At 42.4% G+C, this 25,006-nt stretch overlaps 1 protein-coding gene across 6 annotated transcripts in view; it reads right to left on the bottom strand.

Annotated features, from left to right (window-relative positions):
- Positions 1–25,006, bottom strand: part of LOC126334777 (agrin-like) — an 884,963-nt gene that overhangs the window by 553,034 nt on the left and 306,923 nt on the right. For all 6 annotated transcript variants that reach the window (XM_049997373.1, XM_049997372.1, XM_049997377.1 and 3 more), the window contains one exon: positions 23,505–23,607. The gene's annotated coding sequence lies outside the window, so the exon portion shown is untranslated. The remainder of the gene's footprint in view (positions 1–23,504; positions 23,608–25,006) is intronic.

The following is a 25,006-nucleotide window of genomic DNA, read 5'->3' as shown; positions in this document are numbered from 1 at the left end:
GTACGGTAACGCATATTGCTCATTTTACGGTGCAGATATCTTATTCTGTAGAGGGCCACCCTGGAGGAGGGACCTATGCCGATCTACCATACGCTCATCTAACCGTCTACGAGCTTCCGTGGAACAGCAAATCCCCCAACGTAAAGGTCCAGTCTGACATGTTGAAACATAATGTGACATTTTTCGCACAAAACGTATACACAGATAGAAATGCACTTCAAAACTGTAATTCTTAAGGCGCAGTGGAAGTGCTGTTTTTATATTAAATCTGCTCATATTTGCCGCTTGAAGATCCGCTTATAAAGGCGGTTTGTATAGCCCTTCCTGCCTAGCGCGATCGGCGAAGAAGGAGACGCAGAGAATGCAGCGCGAAGTCTAAATGTGCACACACTCGAATTGTAAGCAATTAGGCCATACCGCACCTGCCTCTGATCTTGTCTCAAACTGGAATGCTGTATTAACAGCTACGGTGATTACTTTTAATACACTCCTGGAAATGGAAAAAAGAACACATTGACACCGATGTGTCAGACCCACCATACTTGCTCCGAACACTGCGAGAGGGCTGTACAAGCAATGATCACATGCACGGCACAGCGGACACACCAGGAACCGCGGTGTTGGCCATCGAATGGCGCTAGCTGAGCAGCATTTGTGCACCGCCGCCGTCAGTGTCAGCCAGTTTGCCGTGGCATACGGAGCTCCATCGCAGTCTTTAACACTGGTAGCATGCCGCGACAGCGTGGACGTGAACCGTATGTGCAGTTGACGGACTTTGAGCGAGGGCGTATAGTGGGCATGCGGGAGGCCGGGTGGACGTACCGCCGAATTGCTCAACACGTGGGGCGTGAGGTCTCCACAGTACATCGATGTTGTCGCCAGTGGTCGGCGGAAGGTGTACGTGCCCGTTGACCTGGGACCGGACCGCGGCGACGCGCGGATGTACGCCAAGACCGTAGGATCCTACACAGTGCCGTAGGGGACCGCACCGCCACTTCCCAGCAAATTAGGGACACTGTTGCTCCTGGGGTATCGGCGAGGACCATTCGCAACCGTCTCCATGAAGCTGGGCTATGGTCCCGCACACCGTTAGGCCGTCTTCCGCTCACGCCCCAACATCGTGCAGCCCGCCTCCAGTGGTGTCGCGACAGGCGTGAATGGAGGGACGAATGGAGACGTGTCTTCTTCAGCGATGAGAGTCGCTTCTGCCTTGGTGCCAACGATGGTCGTATGCGTGCTTGGCGCTGTGCAGGTGAGCGCCACAATCAGGACTGCATACGACCGAGGCACACAGGGCCAACACCCGGCATCATGGTGTGGGGAGCGATCTCCTACACTGGCCGTACACCTCTGGTGATCGTCGAGGGGACACTGAATAGTGCACGGTACATCCAAACCGTCATCGAACCCATCGTTCTACCATTCCTAGACCGGCAAGGGAACTTGCTGTTCCAACAGGACAATGCACGTCCGCATGTATCCCGTGCCACCCAACGTGCTCTAGAAGGTGTAAATCAACTACCCTGGCCAGCAAGATCTCCGGATCTGTCCCCCATTGAGCATGTTTGGGACTGGATAAAACGTCGTCTCACGCGGTCTGCACGTCCAGCACGAACGCTGGTCCAACTGAGGCACCAGGTGGAAATGGCCTGGCAACCCGTTCCACAGGACTACATCGAGCATCTCTACGATCGTCTCCATGGGAGAATAGCAGCCTGCATTGCTGCGAAAGGTGGATATACACTGTACTAGTGACGACATTGTGCATGCTCTGTTGCCTGTGTCTATGTGCCTGTGGTTCTGTCAGTGTGATCATGTGATGTATCTGACCCCAGGAATGTGTCAATAAAGTTTCCCCTTCCTGGGACAATGAATTCACGGTGTTCTTATTTCAATTTCCAGGAGTGTATAATGAACAGTCGACTTACTTTTTAGGGTTCCTTAGGTCAACGCGTAAAAACGGGGCCCTTATACTATCGGATTGTTGCCCGCCTTGACTGTCTGTCTGTCATACTGTTAGGAACCCCTTTTCTAGAGAATGTCTAGACGTACCAAGTTGAAATTTATGTCACATACTAAGGTCTACTTTCCATTGGTGACGTAAGACATTTAAACTTCTAAGTCGATGCAGTCAAAACATACGGTCATCTATGCCGCATATTTTGAAAGTCACAGACTCATTCTTTAGCATCTATAGGGTACTTCCCGTTGACCTAGAATAATGAAATTTGGCAAGAAGCAAGGCTTCACTGTACAAGTAAAGAAAAAAAAATCTCACAGTTGTTAGATGGTAATGATATAAGACGAAAAAAAATTTTGTCAATTTTAATCGACTGCCTGTCTGTTTAGCTGTTAAGGTCCCCTTTTCTCAGGAACGGGTGGACGCACGAAGTTGAAATGTATGACCCATGTTCAGGGCTACTCTTTACAGAGTAAGAAATTTAAGCTTTAAGTCAATGCAATTTAAAGTTACTGCAATTTTTGTAATTTATTTTGATACCCGTAAACTTATTCTTTAGAATCCATAGGATATATACAGTTGACCTAAAATCATAATATTTAGCAATAAGCAAGGTTGGACAGAGTAAGTAAAGTAAAAATCCGAAAATTGTTAAGTCGTAATTATATCACATAAGTCTTTTTGGCATTACAATTTACATTATATTCATCACCCATAGATGAAAAATATTACTGCATAAAAACTAAAAATGTAAGTTTTAGTCATGTTGTAGTAAGCGAACAACAATATTTTATTAAAACCTCTCTCCCTACGTACATAAACATAAGTCCCTGCCCGCTTCTTTTTGTATGTCTGGTCCAGTCTCAGGAACTACTGTAGAATTTCTGATACGGTCTTGGAATTCCCGGGACCGATATCTTGCCAGTGTCGATATCGATAACGGGCAAAATTCGTGTAATATCTTGATTCCCAGAATAGTTGAAATATATATATGTACATAATTAAGTTTGTCCAGAACCCTCAGTTCACGAGTCCTACTCGCACATGGCCAGCTTATTTTGCGTCTGTCTTCTTTTAATTAAACTTCTCCTTATATGGACATTATTTCGCGGTGAAACAATCCTAGTAATTTGTATATTTACGGTATGTCTTTTACTGTGAAGAGGCCAATTGCAATACCGGGGCCGTTTGAAAAGTCTGTGCAAAAATAAAAACTACTTACGTGTTTGGGATAAACCTTTTTTATTTTTTGACATAGTCTCCTTTTAGACTTAAACACTTCGTCCAAGCTGCTCTAATTTGTTGATCCCTTCCGAATAAAAGGAATTGTCCAAGTCTGCAAAATACCTCTTGCTGCATCACCTCCTTGTTTGAACAAAATCTTAGTCCCGCCAGCCATTTCATCAAATTGGGGAACAAATAGTAGTCCAAGGGAGCTATGTCTGGAGAATATGGGGAATGTGAAACAAGTTAGAAACCCATTTCCATTAATTTTGCGACCGCAACTGCTGAGGTGAGTGCTGGTGCATTGTCATGTACATCTACATCTACATGACTACTCTGCAATTCACATTTAAGGGCTTGGCAGAGGGTTCATCGAACCACAATAATACTATCTCTCTACTATTCCACTCCCGAACAGCGAGCGGGAAAAACGAACACCTAAACCTTTCTGTTCGAGCTCTGATTTCTCTTATTTTATTTTGATGATCATTCCTACCTATGTAGGTTGGGCTCAACAAAATATTCTCGCATTCGGAAGAGAAAGTTGGTGACTGAAATTTCGTAAAAAGGTCTCGCCGCGACGAAAAACGTCTATGCTGTAATGACTTCCATCCCAACTAGTGTATCATATCTGCCACACTCTCTCCCCTATAACGTGATAATACAAAACGAGCTGCCCTTTTTTGCACCCTTTCGATGTCCTCCGTCAATCCCACCTGGTAAGGATCCCACACCGCGCAGCAATATTCTAACAGAGGACGAACGAGTGTAGTGTAAGCTGTCTCTTTAGTGGACTTGTTGCATCTTCTAAGTGTCCTGCCAATGAAACGCAATCTTTGGCTCGCCTTCCCGACAATATTATCTATGTGGTCCTTCCAGCTGAAGTTGTTCGTAATTTTAACACCCAGGTACTTAGTTGAATTGACAGCCTTGAAAATTGTACTATTTATCGAGTAATCGAATTCCAACGGATTTCTTTTGGAACTCATGTGGATCATCTCACACTTTTCGTTATTTAGCGTCAACTGCCACCTGACACACCATACAGCAATCTTTTCTAAATCGCTTTGCAACTGATACTGGTCTTCGGATGACCTTACTAGACGGTAAATTACAGCATCATCTGCGAACAGTCTAAGAGAACTGCTCAGATTGTCACCCAGGTCATTTATATAGATCAGGAACAGTAGAGGTCCCAGGACGCTTCCCTGGGGAACACCTGATATCACTTCAGTTTTACTCGATGATTTGCCGTCTATTACTACGAACTGCGACCTTCCTGACAGGAAATCACGAATCCAGTCGCACAACTGAGACGATACCCCATAGCTCCGCAGCTTGATTAGAAGTCGCTTGTGAGGAACGGTGTCAAAAGCTTTCCGGAAATCTAGAAATACGGAATCAACTTGAGATCCCCTGTCGATAGCGGCCATTACTTCGTGCGAATAAAGAGCTAGCTGCGTTGCACAAGAGCGATGTTTTCTGAAGCCATGCTGATTACGTGTCAATAGATCGTTCCCTTCGAGGTGATTCATAATGTTTTGAATACAGTATATGCTCCAAAACCGTACTGCAAACCGGCGTCGTGATGGAAAAGGACTCTTTGCGGTCCAGTCGCCGGCGTTTTTCTTGCAGCTCGGTTTTCAAACGGTGCAGTAACGATGAAGAATATGCACCTGTAATAGTTTTACCCTTTTTCAGATAGTCGATGAGGATTGTCCCTTGCGAATCCTGAAAGACAGTCGCCATAAGCTTTCCACCCGAAGGAATGGTCTTCGACATTTTGGTGCAGATTCTCCCTTGGTAACCCGTGGTTTAGATTATTCTTTGGTCTCAGAAGTATAGTAATGTATCCATGTTTCATCCATAGTGACGAAACGACGCTTAAGGTTCTGTGAACAGCTGAAAACCATCCTTGCAACATTTCACGCGATTCCGTTTTTGGTCAAGTGTAAGCAATCGCGGAACCCATCTTGCGGATAGCTTTCTCATCTCCGAATGTTCATGCAAAATATTATGTACCCGTTCATTCGAGGTGCCCACAGCACTATCAATCTCACGCACCTTACCTCTTCTGCCATCCATCACCATATCATGGATATTATCAACGATTTCTGGAGTCGTAACCTTCACAGGGCGTCCAGAATGTTCAGCATAACTTCTGCCGATATATCCACTATGAAGATTTTGGACCCACTTATAAACTGTTCTAATCAAAGGTTCAGAGTCACCGTAATGTTTATCAAGCTTCTCTTTAGTCTCCTGAGGCGTTTTTTCTTTCATAAAGTAATGTTTAATCACCACACGAAATTCTTTTTCGTCCATTTTTTGACAATTACTCGACTTCCTTGATTCACACAATGCCAAACACAAAGAAATAGGCCAATATAGGTGAAACTTGTTGTGCGTTCTTTCCAAAGATGCTACTAACTCAACATGACCTCGATATGCGCCGGTGGTGCCATCTCTGGGACTTTGCATGGACTTTTAAAACGCACCTCATATCTCGCACCCATTCTGCAACCTAAGTAGCTACACAGAAAAAAACGCCTACATACTTAACGGTTGAGACTGTTTCCAGTGACTGATCACTGTTCGCACCACCAGACGATACTGGATATTTTCGTGTATTTATACGCATTAGATTTGTGTTTAAAGTCATTTAGCAATCTTTGCACCATGAACTGATCACTTGTAATTGCTACTGCATTTCTAACAGGATTATAACGAGTTCAACTCAGTACGCGACAGTGGCCTCTTTTTGAAGTCGTCGCAGCCACGACATGCTTATAATGATGTTACTGACAGAGTAATGTGTGGTGTCACCGCCAGACACCACACTTGCTAGGTGGTAGCCTTTAATTTGGCCGCGGTCCGTTAGTATACGTAGGACCCGCGTGTCGCCACTATCAGTGATTTTCAGACCGAGCGCCGCCACTCGGCGGGTCTAGAGACTTCCTAGCACTCGCCCCAGTTGTACAACCGAATTTGCTAGCGATGGTTCACTGACTAAATACGCTCTCATTTGCCGAGACGATAGTTAGTATAGCCTTCAGCTACGTAATTTGCTACGACCTAGTAAGGCGCCATTATCAGTTTCTATTGATATTGTGAATCATGAACCGTCAAGACCAACGTTCGTCATTAATGGATTAAAGTTAAGTATTCCACCAGCTACGTCCGTTTTTCTAACTTCTAATTTCCTTGTCCTGTTCCAGACCTCACGCCAGCCTGCGTGAGCTAAAATGCGTGCCTTTCGGCCTCCTCTAGTAACACGGTGTTGGCTCTCCTGCCAACCACAACATAATGGTTGCACAGAAATATTCATAACAGCTCATATGACTCGTAATTTGTTCTGCGAAGGGGGAAGGATAGCGACAATTTATGTTATGTACAAAGTGATTCCGTATTCGCAATGAATTATTATTGCGACACGACTGAAGATGTATTAGTGTACAGACCACCGAAATGACATTCTCGTGAGGAAGATAACGACAGCAATTTCCGGTTGCGCAGCCGCCAGCAGAAGAGACTGGAAAGCAATCCGCGAGCTCGCGTAATGAGTCGGAATCTGATACCGGCGAATGTGAGCCGCGCACGCTAGCCGCCGCCTGGTGACCAACGCCACAAATTCACGGGAACGCAGGAAAGGCGAGCGCGTAGTGGGAGGGAAGGGGGAGGGGCAGTCGATAAGGGAGCCGGTCGGGATGAACCGCTAGTCGGCCAGTGGTGGAAGTAGCCAGAGAGCCTCTCGTCGTGGAGTGATTATAAACACTTGCCACAGTAAGAACGCACGAGTACAGACGCGGATAACTAACCACAACGGTTCATTGCAGCGCTAAAAATAATCATGGCGAAAGGCTCATAACGCTCGTTGTCTCGCAGAACACTACATACAAGGCTCAGTATCGGCCGGAACGATGGAGCGAGGGTTTTTTTTTTTTTTCAAAGAACTGTACGGAACAAGTCAGAACCTGAGATTTTAAATAGTGTTCGTATATTTAAATAACAACGTAACTAAGCGCCAAAGAAACTGGTATAGGCATGCGTATGCAAATACGGAGATATGTAAAGAGGCAAAATATGGCGCTCTGGTCGGTGCCATATCTATAACACAAAAAGTGTCGGGCACAGTTGTTAGATCGGTTACTGCTGCTGCAATGGCAGGTTATTAAGATTTAAGTGAGTTTGAACGTGGTGTTATAGTCGGCGCACGAGCGATGGGACACAGCATCTCCGTAGTAGCCAGAAGGTGAGGATTTTCCCATACGACCATTTCACAAGTGTACCGTCCTGTAAATCATCAAATCTCCGACATCGCTGAAGCCGGAAAAAGGCCTTGCAGGAACGAGACCAACGACGACTGAAGAGAATCGTTCACGTGACAGAAGTGCAACCCTTGCACAGATTGCTGCAGATTTCAATGTTGGGCGATCAACAAGTGTCAGCGTGCAAATCATTCAACGAAACATCATCAGTATGGGCTTTCGGAGCCGAAGGCGCGTTCGTGTACCCTTGATGACTGCACGACACAAAACTTTACGTCTCGCCTGGGCCCGTCAACACCAACATTCCACTGTTGATGACTGGAAGCATGTTGCCTGGTCGAATGAGTCTCATTTCAAATTGTATCTAGCGGATGGACGTCTACGGGTTTGGAGACAACCTCATGAATCCATGGACTCTGCATGTTACCAGGGGACTGTTCAAGCTGGTAGAGGCTCTGTAATAGTGTAGGGCGCGTGCAGTTGGAGTGAAATGGGACCCGTGATACGTCTAGGTACGGCTCTGACAGACGACATGTACGTAAGCGTCCTGTCTGATCACTTGCGTCCTTTCATGTCGATTGTGCATTCCGAGGGACTTGGGCAATTCCAGCAGGACAATGCGACACCCCACACGTCCAGAATTGCTGCAGTGTGGCTCAAGGAACACTCTTCGGAGGTTAAACACATTTGCTGGCCACCAAATTCCCAAGACATGAACATTATTGATCATATCCGGGATGCCTTGCAACGTGCTGTTCAGAAGAGATATCCATCTCCTTGTACTCTTACGGATTTATGGACAGGCCTGGTGTCAGTTTCCTCCAGCACTACTTCAGACATTAGTCGAGTCCATGCCACGTCGTGTTACGGCACTTCTGAGGGCTTCTAGGGCACCAGTGAAAGTGACAATGGGTGACCAACAAAATGCAATGAAGCACTGGCATGGGCCGACATACTGTGTATGTATGTATGTATGTATGTATGTGTGTGTGTGTGTGTGTGTGTGTGTGTGTGTGTGTGTGTTTGTGTGTGTACAGTATACTGAAGGCATAGTGAGCTTTGTTCCTAAGTTGTGATAGGTGCATATTGGTAACATTCTTGTCCAATGTTTTTTGTTTACGACTGACTGCGACCTCCTCAGAGGTCTAAAGTATAACGAAGGTAAGTGATGAACGGTACATATCACCTTTTAAATACGACAACCAGCAACCTCAGTGATCTAGCAGCACGACGAGTTTCATGTTATGAGAAATAAATAACGCAAGGAATGCCTGAACATGAACATCTGTATACAATGTGCTTTCATGAAAGCGTGTTTCGTCTGTGATGAAAGGCGCACGCTGCTCAAGCTTGGCTAAGAGTCGGCACCCTTTCGAGCCGATGCATGAACATCCTTCTCCTCACTTCCTTTCACCCGTGGCACTCAATATCTTTTCCTCTTTCCGTGCCCTGTTGTTAGAACATAAGTCCATGTCCAAACTTTCAAAAATCGAATCGTGAATTTTTGTGGCTGTGGCGGTGAGGAGGGAGTGAAGGACAAGATGGGCGTTGTATGGTTGAAGAGGTGCTTTCCGGCATCTAAAATTTTAGAAGTTAAGCACTGGCTGTATCTATATTCTCAAGGACATATATGATAACACGAAGACAAAAGTTGCAATCCCTGTAGGTGGTCCCAAGAATGTCAGGATGGATATCAGCAGTTAAAGGATGCTGTGTTAAGACGGCGTTGTCTAATTCGTTTTGATTCCGATATGCCTATTATGTTAGATGTGGATACATCTTCGTATGGGACTGGAGCAATGCTATCCCACAAGACTGGTTCATCTGACAGGATCATTGCAAATTCCTGGAAACGTCTCAACAATGCGCTGTAGTATTACAGTCAAGGTGAAAAGGAGGCGCTCCCCATCGTCTATGGCATTTTCAAGTTCCACTAATATTTGTATGGTCGAAAATTTTATTTGATTACAGATCATCGGCCTCTACTGGCTTTTTTCAATCCTTCCAAGCTTGTCAAGCAGACAGCGCAAGATGGCGATGTTGGGTTCTGTGATTGTGTAATTATCAACACGAGTTGTTATAAAGGCCCACTGCATAACATTAGAACACTGAGTTGTTGTCTCGGTTACTGCAATGACGCAGCTTTTGATTGATCTGAGGAAACACGTTATCAAATTGACACTCTAGATTTTGTAATTGTTCAAAATTTTTTTCGCCACTTTCGGTATATTGCTGGAATAACTGCTTCCGACCCATGTATTAAGATAGTTTTGGAATACGTGTGCACACATAGCTTGAAAGACGTTCTCCAACCAGTCACGCGTCGATACTTTTTGCGTTGTCACGTGCTATCTTGCTGGTCAGGTGTTCTGCTGCTGCATACGGAGAATAACAATGCACTGGTTGTGATTCCTCACTCCCTTCAGCAGGAAGTTTTGCTTTTGTTACACCAAGGCCAGTGGGACATAGTTAGCTCAAAACAATTCGCCCAACATCATTGTACTTGGCGGGCACGAACGCCCAGATTCAGCAAATGACCTCTCATTGCACAGTTTCTGCGGAGCATCACTCTGCTTCTTTCAGTGGCCACGACCGTCAGGACTGTGTCAACATATACATTATGATTTCGCAGGTTCTTTCTGGAACACACCTTGGTTGTTGGTGGTGGGGCACTATGGGACTTAACGTCTATGGTCCCCTAGAACTTAGAACTACTTAAACCTAACTAACCTAAGGACATCACACAACACCCAGTCATCACGAGGCAGAGAAATTGGTGGTAGACGCATACAATAAAATTTCATTTTTAGTCCCCTCGGCCTCCACCACTGTTGCTAATACAGTATCGGGCTTGTCCTCCATTTTGTGTCTCGAAGGTATTTCTGAAGTCCTTATCTGTAACTAAACTAAACTCCTTCCGCACAGGCCATGAAAGCCCAAAGGTATCGACTGGCCGCCGTGTCACCCTCACACCATTGGCGTCACTTGATGGCATGTTGTCAGCATACCGCTCTCCCGGCCGCATGTCAGTTTCCGAGACCGGGGCCGTTACTTCTCAACCAAGTAGCTCCTCAGTTTGCCTCACAAGGTCTGAGTGCACCCCGCTTGCCAACAGCGCTCGGCAGACCGGATGGTCACCCATCCAAGTGCTAGCCCAGACCGACAACGCTTAAGTTCGGTAAGCTGACGGGAACCGGTATTACCACTGTGGAAAGGCCGTTGGCCCCTTGTCTTTAACTGTGGACCACAATTCACGTCCGCCGATTTCCAACAGTTCTGTGCCGTCAGAGGCATACACCGAGGGTGTATGGCCAGACATGACGCAAAAATTTAACTTTTATTTCACGTACAACCCCGATAAGAGCATTTCCTCAAGCGTCTTTCGTATCATATCCAATTACAATAGTAATATCTTAGTTCATTGATTCAGCTACCATTAGATTTTCGTCTATATTCCTGTTTGAAAAAGATCACTGTTTGATTTCCTTTGAAGAGCCCGCGCACCTTCTTGAAGAAAACATTTCGCCTTGACGATATGTAACCAACAATCAGCAGTTGTATGGATCGTGCAACCGGATACGTTTGTTGCCCTGCACGAGTGAGACGAGCGCCGGAAATAGCCAATACATTCCATATTTAATTTTACTGCGATCTCACACAACTATCGACCACTAAGTTTTGGACCCTCGTGTGTCTACGTGGTGCACATTCTATCTTGATAAATCAATCAACATTTCAGATAAGTAAAGACATATTCTATCTTTCTACAATTAATCTGTGATGCTTGTCTTGAATTTTAGTAGACTTGCATCGCTTCATGTATTCAGTTATACTGAATAGGTACACCAATCGACATTAGCAATGGTTTCTACCTCAGTTCCTTCTTTTAATTTTAGTAGTGTATAATAAATAAAAAATTTCAACATTGTGTTTTTACTGATCACGTTTAAGGATTCCGCACTATAAGGGACACTCCTAGCGCAACTTCATCCACCTGTCTTTCTCTCTTATTTACAGAATTTAATAATATTATCGACTTGAAAATAAAGGGCAATAGTGTTTAGAAACAATCATAATAAGAGAAGTCGAAATGGAGGTCGAAATTTTAAAGTAAGTCTACTAGGTTAAGTAAAGAATATTTATTTTTTTATATTTATGATTCATGACTTTCAGATTTAAAATATCGATTTCCTAAATCAGTTGAATACTACTTTCAAAAATTCTCGACGGGACAGACTGTAGAGTTTCCCAAGTTTGTATAATACTCACATGAAAGCAGTGTAGCTCTGTGGGTCAATACCAGCCTTCGCTGTGGTTGACCAGCGTACGATTCGCACGTGGAGTGTATTTTTAAACGTAGACACATAGTTGATATGTACTTTTAAAAGTAGTGGCATGCTCTACAAGCATTTACGTGAAGCGTGACTACATAAAGATTAAAAAAAACTTACATTTGGTTATGAACTTCACGTACCATATGTATAAAACATTACAAAACTCTGATTACCGTATGGTCTCTCTGTCAGTTTCGGACATATGGTAAAAAAAAAAAATATTTGTATCATTTCAAGACGTAAACTTGGTATGGCGTCAGCTAGTAAACAAATACGACCTAAGAAAAGGACAGTTACAGGGGAGTCGAGAACTTTTCAAGACAAGTGGACTGTAAACTATGAATCTTTCTCGGTTCCAAAAGAATCCAAAATTAAACGGCGTTAAGAGACTAAACGTGCAGTTGTGTTTGAAAAGTACAAGGGACAATTTCGACAACAACAGGTAAATGACTTAAAAGGGAAATTTTCTGCTGAGCAGCAGGTATTCACAACTTGGTATGTGAAAGCGAGTTATGTAGTAGCTCCGGCAAAAAAGGAAAGCTATATTCAGAGGGCGAAACGGTTGAGGAATACGTAGAGACCGTCGTTGAAATCGTGTGTCCAGAATAGAAAAAGGATTTCCTGGAAATGAACCTGTCTCGTCAAACTATTACTGGACGTGTGGAAGACATTGGGAGACAAACTGAAAATAATTTCAAAAATCGTGCATCTGAGTTTATATTATATTCCCCAGCTTTCGGTGAATGCACAAATATGGTCGATACCGCCCAAGCGGCGATTTGTGCCAGAGGTGGTGATGGCTATTTTCATCAAACAGAAGAATTAGCGGCATTGTATCCACTTAATAATACCACGAAGTCACGAGATTCGTTGGAAGCAGTTACATCGACATTAAGTCGCTTTTTGTTAAAACTTACCAACCTGTCGGAGCTAACAAAGGAGTGTGGTCTACCAATGTCCGAGAAAGGCGAAGGTTTAGTTTAGTTGATTGAAAACGAGGCCCGCAAAGTGAGCAATACGTTAATTCTAAAATTTCATTGCATTATACACCAAGAGAATTTATGTGCCATGTCTCTCAAGATGAACTACGTCACGAAAATGATTGAATCACTGTTAGTTGCAAGGATTTCTGTGGTCTTTGGATTCAGAGAATAACATTTCGTGTTACACGGTAGTAAGACGGCTAATCCGTGCGAAAATGCTGAAAAGAGTGTTTGATTTGAAGCAGGCAATACAATCATTCTTTGAAAGCAAATCAAAGATACTCCCAGAGTTCGAAGATAAGGAATAGCTTTCCGACTTTTCATTCTTGATCGATATAACTAGCCACGCAAACGATGTTAATACTCTGCTCCAAGGAAAAGATGAGCTGATTAATTTAATGCATGATCTTATTTCCGCAGTCCAAATAAAACTTGGACTCTGGCAACAACAGTTATGAGCAAAAAACTTCAACATATATTTTCCTACATTGTCAAAGCAATCGGATGTGACACAGGTGGCAGCGATTAAATTCGATTATTTAATGTCTGATATAAAATACTAATCCGAAAAAGGATTTCAAAATTATAAGAAAAATCGTCTGCTTCTTTCTGTGTTTGCTACGCCATTTCCCGTGGACATGGGTTCACTACCGGGACATTTACAAATGGAACGCTGCGAAGTCAGTGTGACACAAAGTTAAGAGAAGATTAATCAGGCTAGTGTGGAAGAGTTCTATAAAACATATTTGGACAAGAAGAAATACCCAGCTATTTACAAACATTTTTTAAATATGATTTCATTATTTGAAAACACTTACATGTGGACAGCTTTTTAGTCGGATGAACTACGGCAAATCACAAAGGAGGATACGAATTAATGATATTCATGTAGAAGACTCTTTGCGTGTAGCAACTTGAGTTGACATCAACATTGACTAATCTAGTTCAGTCAAACATAGCCAGACATCCCACTATCATTTCATTACACTGTATAATAAATGTTCTTTCTTCGGATTTGTTTTACTTTCTTTTAAAAATAAATGAATATTTTTCGCTTACTTTGGTTCACAAAACAAAAATTGGTAATGCGGCCCGCGAAGATATTCCTTCTCAAAAATTTGGCACGCTTGCCGAAACGGTTGACCACATCTGGCATTCACTATGTAACTGGTGCTCCTTTACACCCTCAGTCTAACGGTGACACTGAAAGGTTCGTTCGAACGTTCAAAAGTCATGTGGAGATACGCATGGGAGCAAGCCTTCACTGCTCCTTGCCACTGACGAGAGAGTTATTGCAACATTGCCGTCACCGTGCTCTGTTGCTTCTGCGGCCGATGGATCAGACGAAGTTGCAGCTGTAGGATAAAGTTTTCTTCAAAGTTTTTGGCAAAAGAACAGAGTCGGGAACACCGTGTCATCTCACAGATTTCGGATCGTTAGTCTTAAGTCTTTCAAGGTTCTTCTGGGTTGCACCGGCACCGCCAGAACCAGCTGCGGCGCTCTTATTTTTGCTCACAGACCCAGCACGCCTCTGGGGCCCGCAACGGCAATCATGTGTACTTCGCCGGCCGCCGTGTTTGGCGCTGTACAGCTCGGTGCCGATGTAGATCGTCGTTGAGCCGCCGCCGTTGCTGCAGTCGCAGCCGATGCCCGTGAATGTCACTGCCCTCACCACAGCTGCCAGGACGTCCTAGGAGCTACGTCTTCTGTCCTCCTGACGACAACGTCAGCCTCCCTGGACGCTGGCGTCCACCCTGTGGCCAGTTTGTCGGCCGGAGTTCACAGTCATTCGCCAGGTGGATCCTGGTCACTTGCAAGGGGATACTGGAGTGCTGTGTGGACACAGAGCTGCCATCGGCCGTCGGTGCAATCCTTTCTCCTCATATACGTCCGCATTCAAGCCTTTCCCCCCACCGCCTCCACCTCCCCCAGCAGCCACTGTTCTCACGTAACCCAGCAGTACACGTCGAGGGTGCGGTCGTTAGGGGAAGAGGAATGTGGTGTCGACCGAAGGGTAAGGCTCCACAGAGATGCTGGTATCTCATAACGGAACCACAAGCTAAGGACAATCTCTGCCAGACGCAACAACTAATGAGAGACGTTGACGAAGATACGCCCTCAAGAGACCAATACGTCGCCTCTGCTGGAAGTCTACTTACATCAGAGCGCAGTACGGCTCAGTTCACTCTCTGATAGCCCAGTCTGACAGCCGCAGTATCGCAGCTTAGATCCATGCAGTGATTTAGTATAATTAGTGATAAAGTTAATATTAGTAATAAGGTTAGTAGTTAGATGTACAGTGATATTTGACTGTCACTCAGTACTACTCAAAGTATAAATATTGTATTCAACGACAGTACTAACTACGCTCTAAGAAAAGATACATAAAATAAATAAAAATGACGTACCGCAAAGGAATTATCCTAATGCGAAGGAAATCTGTAGATTTGATCCACATGTCCCAGACAAACACAATGATTTCAATTTCAGAAAAATTGGATGATTTATTCAAGAGAAAGAGCTTTACAAATTGGACAAGTCAGTAAACGTTGGTCCACTTCTGGTCCTTATGCAAGCAGTTATTCGGATTGTCATTGATTGCTGGAGTGTTGGATGTCTCCCTGATGAATATCGTAAAGTACTCTGTACAAGTGGCGCGTTAGACAGTCAAAATCCTGAGATTGTTGTAGGGCCCTACACATAATGCTCCAAATGTTCTCAATTGCGGAAAGATCCCTCGACCTTGCTGGCCCGAGATGGGGTTGGGTAAGCACGAAGACAAGCAATAGAAACACTCAGTGTGTGCGGGCGGGCATTACCCACCTGAAATGTAAGCCCAGGATGGTTTGCCATGAAGGGAAACAAAATGGGGCGTAGAATATCGTCGACGTACTGCGGTGCTGTATAAGTGCCGCGGGTAAAACCAAATGGGTTATGCTATGAAAAGAAATGGTACTCAGGATCATAACTCTTGGTTGCCGGGCTATATGGTGGAGGACAATTAGTTTGTTATCCAGACAAATCTTCGGTGGTCATAGGAGCTCAGTTCGAGGCGGGGCTCATCACTGAAGACAGTTCTTTTCCAGTCAATGAGATTCAAGGCCGAAGACGTGTCTGGAGACGCACTGGTCAACAATGAAGTTAATCGCACATAAACACAAGCAGTGAAGTCAATCACACGTCAGCATTACCTTCTTTCAGCTGGAACAGCATAACTGACGGTGAAATTACGAAATAGAACTTACTACACATTCTAAACAAACGTACCAAAGAAGGTACTTTGTATATTTCATGTAAGAAAACGTTTCGTGTAACGCTGGTAATTTTTGTTTCTATATCTTTCCCATGATTAATATGAAGAGAAGTAGAATGTAACCTCTAACATGTCTATCTAACATATTTTATTCCTCTATATGTGAAGAAAGTTTCCTAAAGTTAAGTCACAAATTTTTGTTACACGCTGCACATTCTGTCATATCTTTCCTTCTTTCTCCAAAAATGGTTATTCCCAGTTTCCTGTACATGTTTCACTCAGCACGAAAACTCACTGACAGCTGCAAACATGTTTTCCTCGTTCGGTCTTTACAGCTGCTATGTTTAACATATGAATAAAAGCGCCTTTCCGTTTCCCTGAATACTCGTATCCGCAACACGTAGTATTTGCATTTCTTTTCACATTTGTTCCTCAAAAACGGGCTGTCTTGTTGTCTGTTTCTCGTTCGGATAGCTGCATTAATGTGATGTTCCCGCACACTGGTTCTCTATTTGCATATGAATTGTTTAAAGGAATAACATTATAATTTCATTTTGTAATATTCAGAGATAACGATTCAGAGTGAAAGTACATTTTTATTAAGTCAGTTTCTGAAAACGAAAAATACTACGTAGTCACATATGTTGGGATTACAGCGTAATGATGAAAATAGAAACCCGCACTTCTTATAGAAGGCGACGTTTGGTTATTATCTATATTTCATGTACGGTGGTTAACAGAATACAAGCCCGAAGGTTAATACTGAAGTTTTTTCCTTTTCAAATACACAAACAAACAGCCCTTATTCTCCTAACGTAGACATCAGGATAGCCTGGCACCGTTCTGTCCCGATAGGGCCACATCGAAAGAAAGCGATAATCTCAAACATTCTCTCCGCGGAACAGGACTCCACTGTCAATTATCCACCTGATAATTACGCTGAATGCACAACTAGGGGCAGCAGGTGCTCTTCCCGGACCTTCTCAATACCTGTACTTGTATAACGAAACAGCACAAAAGTCTTGCACACTTCTGGACGTTTTTTATTAAAGATGAGCTCTTCTGACTTCTGCCTAACTTCCGAATCGCCGCGAAGATTAGAGATGGTGCAGTTTGTCTTTGAGATAAAAGCAAACATTGTTAGAATTCCGTGATTTTTCAGATGAAAGGTCCCAAAGAAAAGAAATAGTTGCTACCATTCGTTTAATCTAATTTTATGAATTATGGTGCAGTGAAAAATGTACTGTCGCGGACTAACTAAATGAAACATTCTCATTGACCGTTCATGAAGCCTGAAACAAAAATCCCGTAATTTTATATCAGCTTGCGGACGCTTAGCTGGTTTTAGCATTTCGGGGAAGTTGTATAGCCGGAGACGACGTTAACTGGTTCTCACAGTTGGACGATTGTGTGTACTGTGAAACGTCTTGTACCATTACAACTGGAGTTTAGCGCCTATGTAATTGAATCGGAGGGGCGGTCGATTACAGTTTGGGCATTGTACAGTATTTCATTTGAGAACCCTCCTATAGTGCTTTTCTCAAATCATAATCTTCCACCGCAGACAGCATCGTGGTTGCACACGTCTCCTCAATGTATATGTCTCTTCATCGTATACGCAACAGAGACCCTCTTACATGAGTCTTGCAATGACCTTCTTGTTGTGACATAAAACGGTGATCAGCTTCCGCCACAGTGGTTGTTATCCAAATTCTCATTAGTTTCATTCTTGTCTCCGGATATTTCCATGTGTCACCTTCGTTTGGTTCGGCAGGTTACTCATAAATTTGTCCAACTCTGAAATACGGGTGGTGACGATCCGGGGCAGCCACAGAATCCAATCATCCTATAAAAGTGGATGTAAGTGTGTATGTTCCACATCTCCTCCTGAATCACTACATCGATTTCAACCGTAAATGGTACACATATCACTTACTATTTAGATAGAGCCGCTGTGTGCGTAAAACTAACCTTCGTTCCAAAGGGGTGCGGGTGGGGTGAAAAATAATCGTAGCTCACAACGCACAAATAGACAGGCTACATTAATCCAGCATTTGAAAATGATAGCACGTAGTCAGTTGCAACAAAGCTTACACATAATTTCAAACCGCAACGCGACTTTTTCTCACTGACACCCCGCACAAAATGATGAAAGGGAACAGTTTATTTCTTACTACATTTTCGGTGTTCATGCAGTGAAACCGCTGCTACGTGCACGACGTTTTAGTTTATTATTTTCTTACTACTAACTCTATTCGCAGCAAATTTGGCAGACTGTATTCATGTATATCACTGAATATACCTGCAAATATATGTCTTCCTACTAGACATAGTTCAGAAGACATGGCGTCATAAACATAAAGCTGCATGGAAAACTGCCACATTATGCATATTTTTTTGTGGCTCCCGCCTTTAGCAAAACACAATCTTGTTTTTTGTCCCAGACATGTTTCACTGCAGTTCCAGGATTGTCAGTGGATTTTTTATTTGATGGCTTCTTACCACATGGTGTGGTTTTCCTGCTGCATTACGTTTTTACAGTGTCTCTTTTTACAGTTTGTCATGTTTTCTTTCTTTCGTCATCTTCTTCACTGTCAAGCTCTGTGTATTGAGGTGTCACTGTCACTGTTTACCAGCTGTGAAAACAAATGCAGTGAAACATATCTGATAACAAAAACAAAATTGTGTTTTGCTAAGGGTGGACCTCACTCAAAAATTGATAAAGGAAACACAAAAAAAGATCTTCAACCTCAACATGATCATTTCGTTTTAATTTATTACCTCTTTAGTACTAATTCTACACACAACGCGTTTCGTAGACAGTATCCAATTGTACAACTGAATGTAACTGCGCAATTACATAATTGCATGATACATAGCACACGAGAGACGTCATAAACTTTGAGCTGTGTGAAAACTGAAGTGCAGGACGAAATTCGTTAGAGATACAGGTGACACATGTGTATCGATATGTCTGCCAAGTAATAAATATATGAAACATGTACGTACGCAAGCAAAGATGCGGGTAAAAAGTTCTGTCTTAACATCTGGGTCGATTTCAATCAAACTTGGTACACATATTACTATCTGGAAAGAAATGCATAGAATTGAGAACATCCAACTTTCTGTTGGGATAGGGATGAGAATGTGATGATGGAAAGAGGAAGGCAGTAGGAGAAGATGGAGAGACAGAGAGAGGGAAGGAGGAAATAAGTACAGTTATGGCGGAAGAGGAGATAGGCAGAGGGAGTGAGTGGGGAAATGAAAAGAGAAAGGTAAGATGAGGACTTGAACGGAGATAAGGGAGAAGGAGATGAACGAGAAGGAAAAGAGGGGGAGGTCGACAGAATGGGGGGGGAGGGAACATCGAAAGGAGGAGGAGCAGATGGACAGAGGGTGTGGAGGGCGAGGGGGGGGGGGAGAAGGAGCTGATGGAAAGAGAGAAGGGAAGGTGGAGCTGTATAGAGAATGGGGAGTGGAGGTGGTAGACTGACTGAGGGGTAGCAGGAGATGGAGTAATAGAGGACTGGAATAAATAGACACCAGCTCTAACGTCGGTCACTCAGCTAGTAAGGAACGAAAGCACGATCAACTCAGCCCTGCGCCAGTGAGCGATCATCTCTTTTGTCACAGGCTTAGCTACCACACCATTAAATGACAGACACGCTTATGACTTCTGGTGGTGATCGATTATGGCACCAGATGGCCGACAAAATCTCTTACTATCAGGACTGCATCAGAACTAGCTCCTTCCTTAAACCTGAACAGATTCATTTGGCACTAGACGGCTTTAAACCACCGATTTGTCCTACGAATAACGGTAGAAGTTAGCAGTAACTGATAGATACGTTCCTCTGTAGCGTGTATCCTTCGGCTCCATTGTCCCTCGGTGCAAAGAATAAAGAATCATGATGGTCATTCCTCTGTGACAAGACGTGCATTTTAATAGTGTGGTCCGAAGTGCTGTCATACGAACAACATGAATTCGTGCCCCTAGTCAGAGTTACCATTATCCACAATGGTAATACGACATGCCATTGGGCTAAGAGCCTCGCGATAAATTTGAAGATAATTCTGAATGACTGATATGCATGATTTAGCCACTTAGGATTCTAGATATAAACGCAATCGATAACACGAGAAACCTCCACAAGCAACTCCCAAACAAATGAATTAGCATTCGATCATCAAGATAGTACGCAATCAATAAACATATAGTGCGATAGGTAGGGTAGTGCTGTTGTGTTATTACTTTATGCAGGCCATAGAGCTCCACACAGGTCTCTTAGCCTGTATACATGGCCACCAAAATGGCAGCAAAATTGTGCTACACAATTGAGGCCACGGGCGCTGTTGCAAATGTAGCACCACGTGGAGGTGTGGCCGCGTGGAGTTTTATGTCTGCACTTTGGTGTTATCTTTCATTTACTTACATCAATTACACTGATTTTTCAAAGAAAAATGCAGGAATTTAGAAGCAGGATATTATAAATTTATGGTATACATTAAGAACAGAATAAAAAAAACGGAAACAGTAGATATAGATATTCAATAAATGAAAAGACTCGTTTGGTTTTGTTCTACAATATTACTTTTATTGTGTGAAACGGTTTTTGGTTTACAAGGCCATCTTCAGATCTGAAGATGGACTTGTAAACCCAAAACCGGTTAATATAATAAAAGTAGTATTGTAGAACAAAAGCAAACTGGACACGTCTGAAGGTGGCCTTGTAAAACGAAAACCGGTTAACAGAATAAAAGTAATATTGTAGAACAAAAGCAAACTGGTGTTTTAATTTATTATAATGTTGTTCTACCCACCAACCCAAACTGGGGAAGAGGACTTGATATTGAACTTCAAGTCCAGCATCCACATGCGGTGTTACCCATTTCAGTATTATCTGCAAGAACATCCCTCTTCGGGAAAACTCGACTTGTTTAGTGCATATGGATCTAATACACGTCAAAATTCTGCGTGAACTGATGTTTGTTGGGTTACATAACAATTTATTACTACTAATTTAGTTAGTAAACAAATTGTACATCGCTCTGGAACAATACCCTGCGTCAATGTAATCGAATTAAGTTATATACTGTTCCTATATAGCTGTAGGAGAAATTGTAAGCGGCCACTAACTTATTCTTAACCTCTTAAAACCTTTTATGTAACACAAAACTAGACTTTCTTGAGTAGTGGACCCATTAATTTCCTGTAATTGCGTAATATGCATGATCTATTTCTGTTGTGTATTTACGCTGTTTGATTTTGCTTGCTTACTTTTATTAAATTGATATTACATACGTATTATAACATTTACAATGATGTGTTCATTTATGCACCTACGTAACAATGATGGGTACACTTTTAACGTGGATTCCAGGACAATATCAATCCACAGACTATGCTAATTACTCATAATTTTAATTAGATTCACTCATAAAACGGAGTTACTAAATACGATTTTCCGAAGTTCCTTCACTAAGAAAAACGAAGTAAATATTTTAGAATTAGAATCTAGAACTGTTGCCAGCATGAGTAACCTAGAAGCAGATATCCTCGGTGAAGAAAAACAACTTAAATCAGTCCAGACTGTATACTAGTTAGATTCCTTCCGGAGAATGCCGGTATAATAGCTCCGTATTTAGCAATCATAAACCTCTCGCTAAACGAAAGATCCGTACCTAAAGGCTCTAAAGCTACACACGTTACACCAATAGTCAAGAAAGGAAGTATCAGTTATTCGATGAATTACAAATCTATATAACTGACGCCGAATTGCAGTAGGATTTTGGGACATATACCGTGTTTGAATATTATGAATTACCAAGAGGAAAACGATGTGTTCAGACACAGTCAGCGAGGGTTCAGAAAATATCGTTCTTGTAAAACTAAACTTCTCGCTATTTAATGTCTGCTACGCCTGGGGATCTCATATTTATTCCGTAACTCTTTTGTCGTGGATGTGTAACTTCATTATGAAACGGGAAAGTTGGCTGCTCTTGCAAACGTTGAACTCTCTCACACGGTATTGATAGACCTGTAATAACTTATCTCCCTCCCTTATTGGAAGATTATGTACTTCACATGAAATGCTGTCCATTCTAGTCATCCTAGTCTTTCGGATAGTTTTGATGTTAGCGGAACACACAAATAGAGCCGTAAGGAACCTAGAGACAGCTAGCAACCACTATTAATTGTTCTGTTTATTAAGAATCCGAACCGATAGGCTGAAATCATACTGCTGTTCACATTTATTTTATCACGTTCATGTGGTGCTGACCACAAGACGTCGACTGTTCCCAGCTTCCGATTCAGATTCTTAAGGAGGAGGTGCTCTACAACAGTTCTTAAGAAAAAGGATTAGTTGAGTTTTAATTTGCAACACAGCTAACGACGATCTACAATACTGTAACAAATTCGTAAGTAGACACGTTAATTCTTTTGTGCTGCTGAAGTCGAAAATTCAGACGTTTTCAGGGTTGATACTACAGATGGATGGCTTCGTACTGAGCTGACGATAAGTTGGAACAGATGCGTTTTGAGTTTCTGAGAAACAATTATGTTAACTGAATCTTCCGTCGGTTCTTGGTAGAACAACACTATAGTAAATGAAAAGCGCTGCTTTGTTTTGTGGAAACATCTGTTGTAGATCATGATTCTCTCTCTCTCTCTCTCTCTCTCTCTCTCTCTCTCTCTCTTACTCATACACATACACATACACATACACATGCACGCACACATGGATGACGTATTTGCCATAGATGTTACGCGATGGACATAAGAATTACGACACGAAATTGGCTACGTGTGAACCAGTAAATTTAATATTCGACTCCCGTTATTTTTAAGACAGATGTATACAGGATATATACAATAAATGAACTAATATTAATTAAAATAGTAACTGATTTCTAAATATTGCTAGTAATATGGAGACGGTAATCCCCGTGACCTACTGTTAAGAATCATTCTTCCGATATGACACGTGTAAATTACGAGAAATCAAGAAGTTTGCGCCAGGTAACTACCTAGAACTATTGGTGTAGAGATTATAAAGATGGTGATTGGAGAAAATCTTTAAGCTAGGTCTACAAGAATGTGGTTCGCGAATAATCAATTTCAACTCTTGTGAAAGACTGTTAAAAATGTTTGTTTCAGGGTAACTCCCACGTCATAGAGACGGTTGTTGACTACTTCCCACACAAACATCATACTACTACTTTGTCTTGACGAGATGGTTCTGTAAAGAATAGAATGCTGTCAGTTGCAAAACTCGCGTAGAGAGCGAATTTACTGCGATGTTGGTTTTCGGTCCCTATATTTATTGCAGTATGTTTCGAGAATTAATACCAAGTGTGGGCCTGATAGCAAGCTTTTGGAATAAAACCATTCTTTATGACTGAACTGAGTCGTCCAAATCTGTTATCCCATAATCACAGATTAAATCTCTGACATTAATTTATGATTTTTAATCTATTCACCTGTCTGAGCGTAGCGATCCAGGTGCGAGGTTCACCGCTGTTCGTTGGTTCTCTGGTAATCGATGTCTTCCACTTGAAGTAGGTGAACGTGTGCCTCTTTGATCTAAAAGAGAAAACGAAATATATTCAGTTCGAGTATACTCTTGCACTCATGAACTTATCACAACATAAAGAACCAACCACAAAGGAAAAAAGTGTACTAACGAAAATTCAGTACTTATTCAAAATGCGTGAGTATGCGGAGTGCTCACAAAACGCTGTGCTCTATTGAATCAATATTCTCAGCTGTGAAAACTATTATACTTTGGTGCAAGCTCTGGTTTTTCCAACAAACACCCAATAAATGTTTTACAGACATGTTTACTATTAGACATTTTCTATGTGGGCACTCCAGCATCTGAAATTTTACAATCTTTGTCTGCCTAAGAAATTTCCATTTCCTCCTCCTTCAAGTATCAGTTTAGTTACTGCTGAATTTCTTGCAGCATATAGCTCTTCAATCTATGGTTTTCCAAAGACGTATTTTTTTACTATAATAAATAATGCAATTATTCATGTAATATGTAAGCTAATAATCTGATTTTAACATATTTTTGTAGAACCACGTTTTAAACGCATCATATTCTTCTCCAATTTTCAAATAGTCCACACTTTCATGCAATTTAATAACACACATACAATTTAAGCAATTTGTTTCTCAATTAGACTTGAGCATTTAATGCAAGTTCAGTTCTTTTGTTATCAAAAGAATATTTTAGTGTACATCCAATGTTTTTAATTTTAATTTGTTTCATCCTGAAATTATAGAAACAAATGTTATACACGATACAGAAACTACAATAGAGCTTATAGAATCTTACGTTTTCTTGCCAGAAATCAATGAATGTACAGAATTCTCTGATAGACATTTGAAAGTTATTTAGTTAGTTAAATAAAAAACGTAATCAACTGCATCTTGCATAACGGTAGACAAATATGTTCTTCGTTTTTTCAACATAACGGAATTCCACACACATCCTGACAACTGGTTAATGGCCAGCCGGTGTGGCTGAGCGGTTCTAGGCGCTTCAGTCTGGAACCCCGCGACCGCTACGGTCGCAGGTTCGAATCCTGCCTCGGGCATGGATGTGTGTGATGCCGTTAGGTTAGTTAGGTTTAAGTAGTTCTAAGTTCTAGGGGACTGATGACCTCAGATGTTAAGTCCCATAGTGCTCAGAGCCATTTGAACCATTTGACCAGGTTAATGTGTTCAGTATGGGATGTGACCACCTCTGACACCAATACAGGCCTGTCGAGAACGGGACATGCTGTGAATGATGTCATGAACCTCATGTTGAGACAATAATGCCCATTGCCCCGCAGAGTTGCTCACAAGTCTTGGATAGCCGTTGATGAATGCTGACGTGTGACGTGATGCAACCCGTCTCCCTAGTGCATCCCAGACATGCTCTACGGGATTCAAGTCGGGAGATGGAGTAGGCCATGTCTTGCGAGCAATATCT

Source organism: Schistocerca gregaria, chromosome 2 (assembly GCF_023897955.1).
Source record: "Schistocerca gregaria isolate iqSchGreg1 chromosome 2, iqSchGreg1.2, whole genome shotgun sequence".
NCBI classification, from domain to species: domain Eukaryota; kingdom Metazoa; phylum Arthropoda; class Insecta; order Orthoptera; family Acrididae; genus Schistocerca; species Schistocerca gregaria.
Note: the sequence above shows the minus strand (reverse complement) of the source record. Positions and strands in the feature narration are given on the sequence as shown.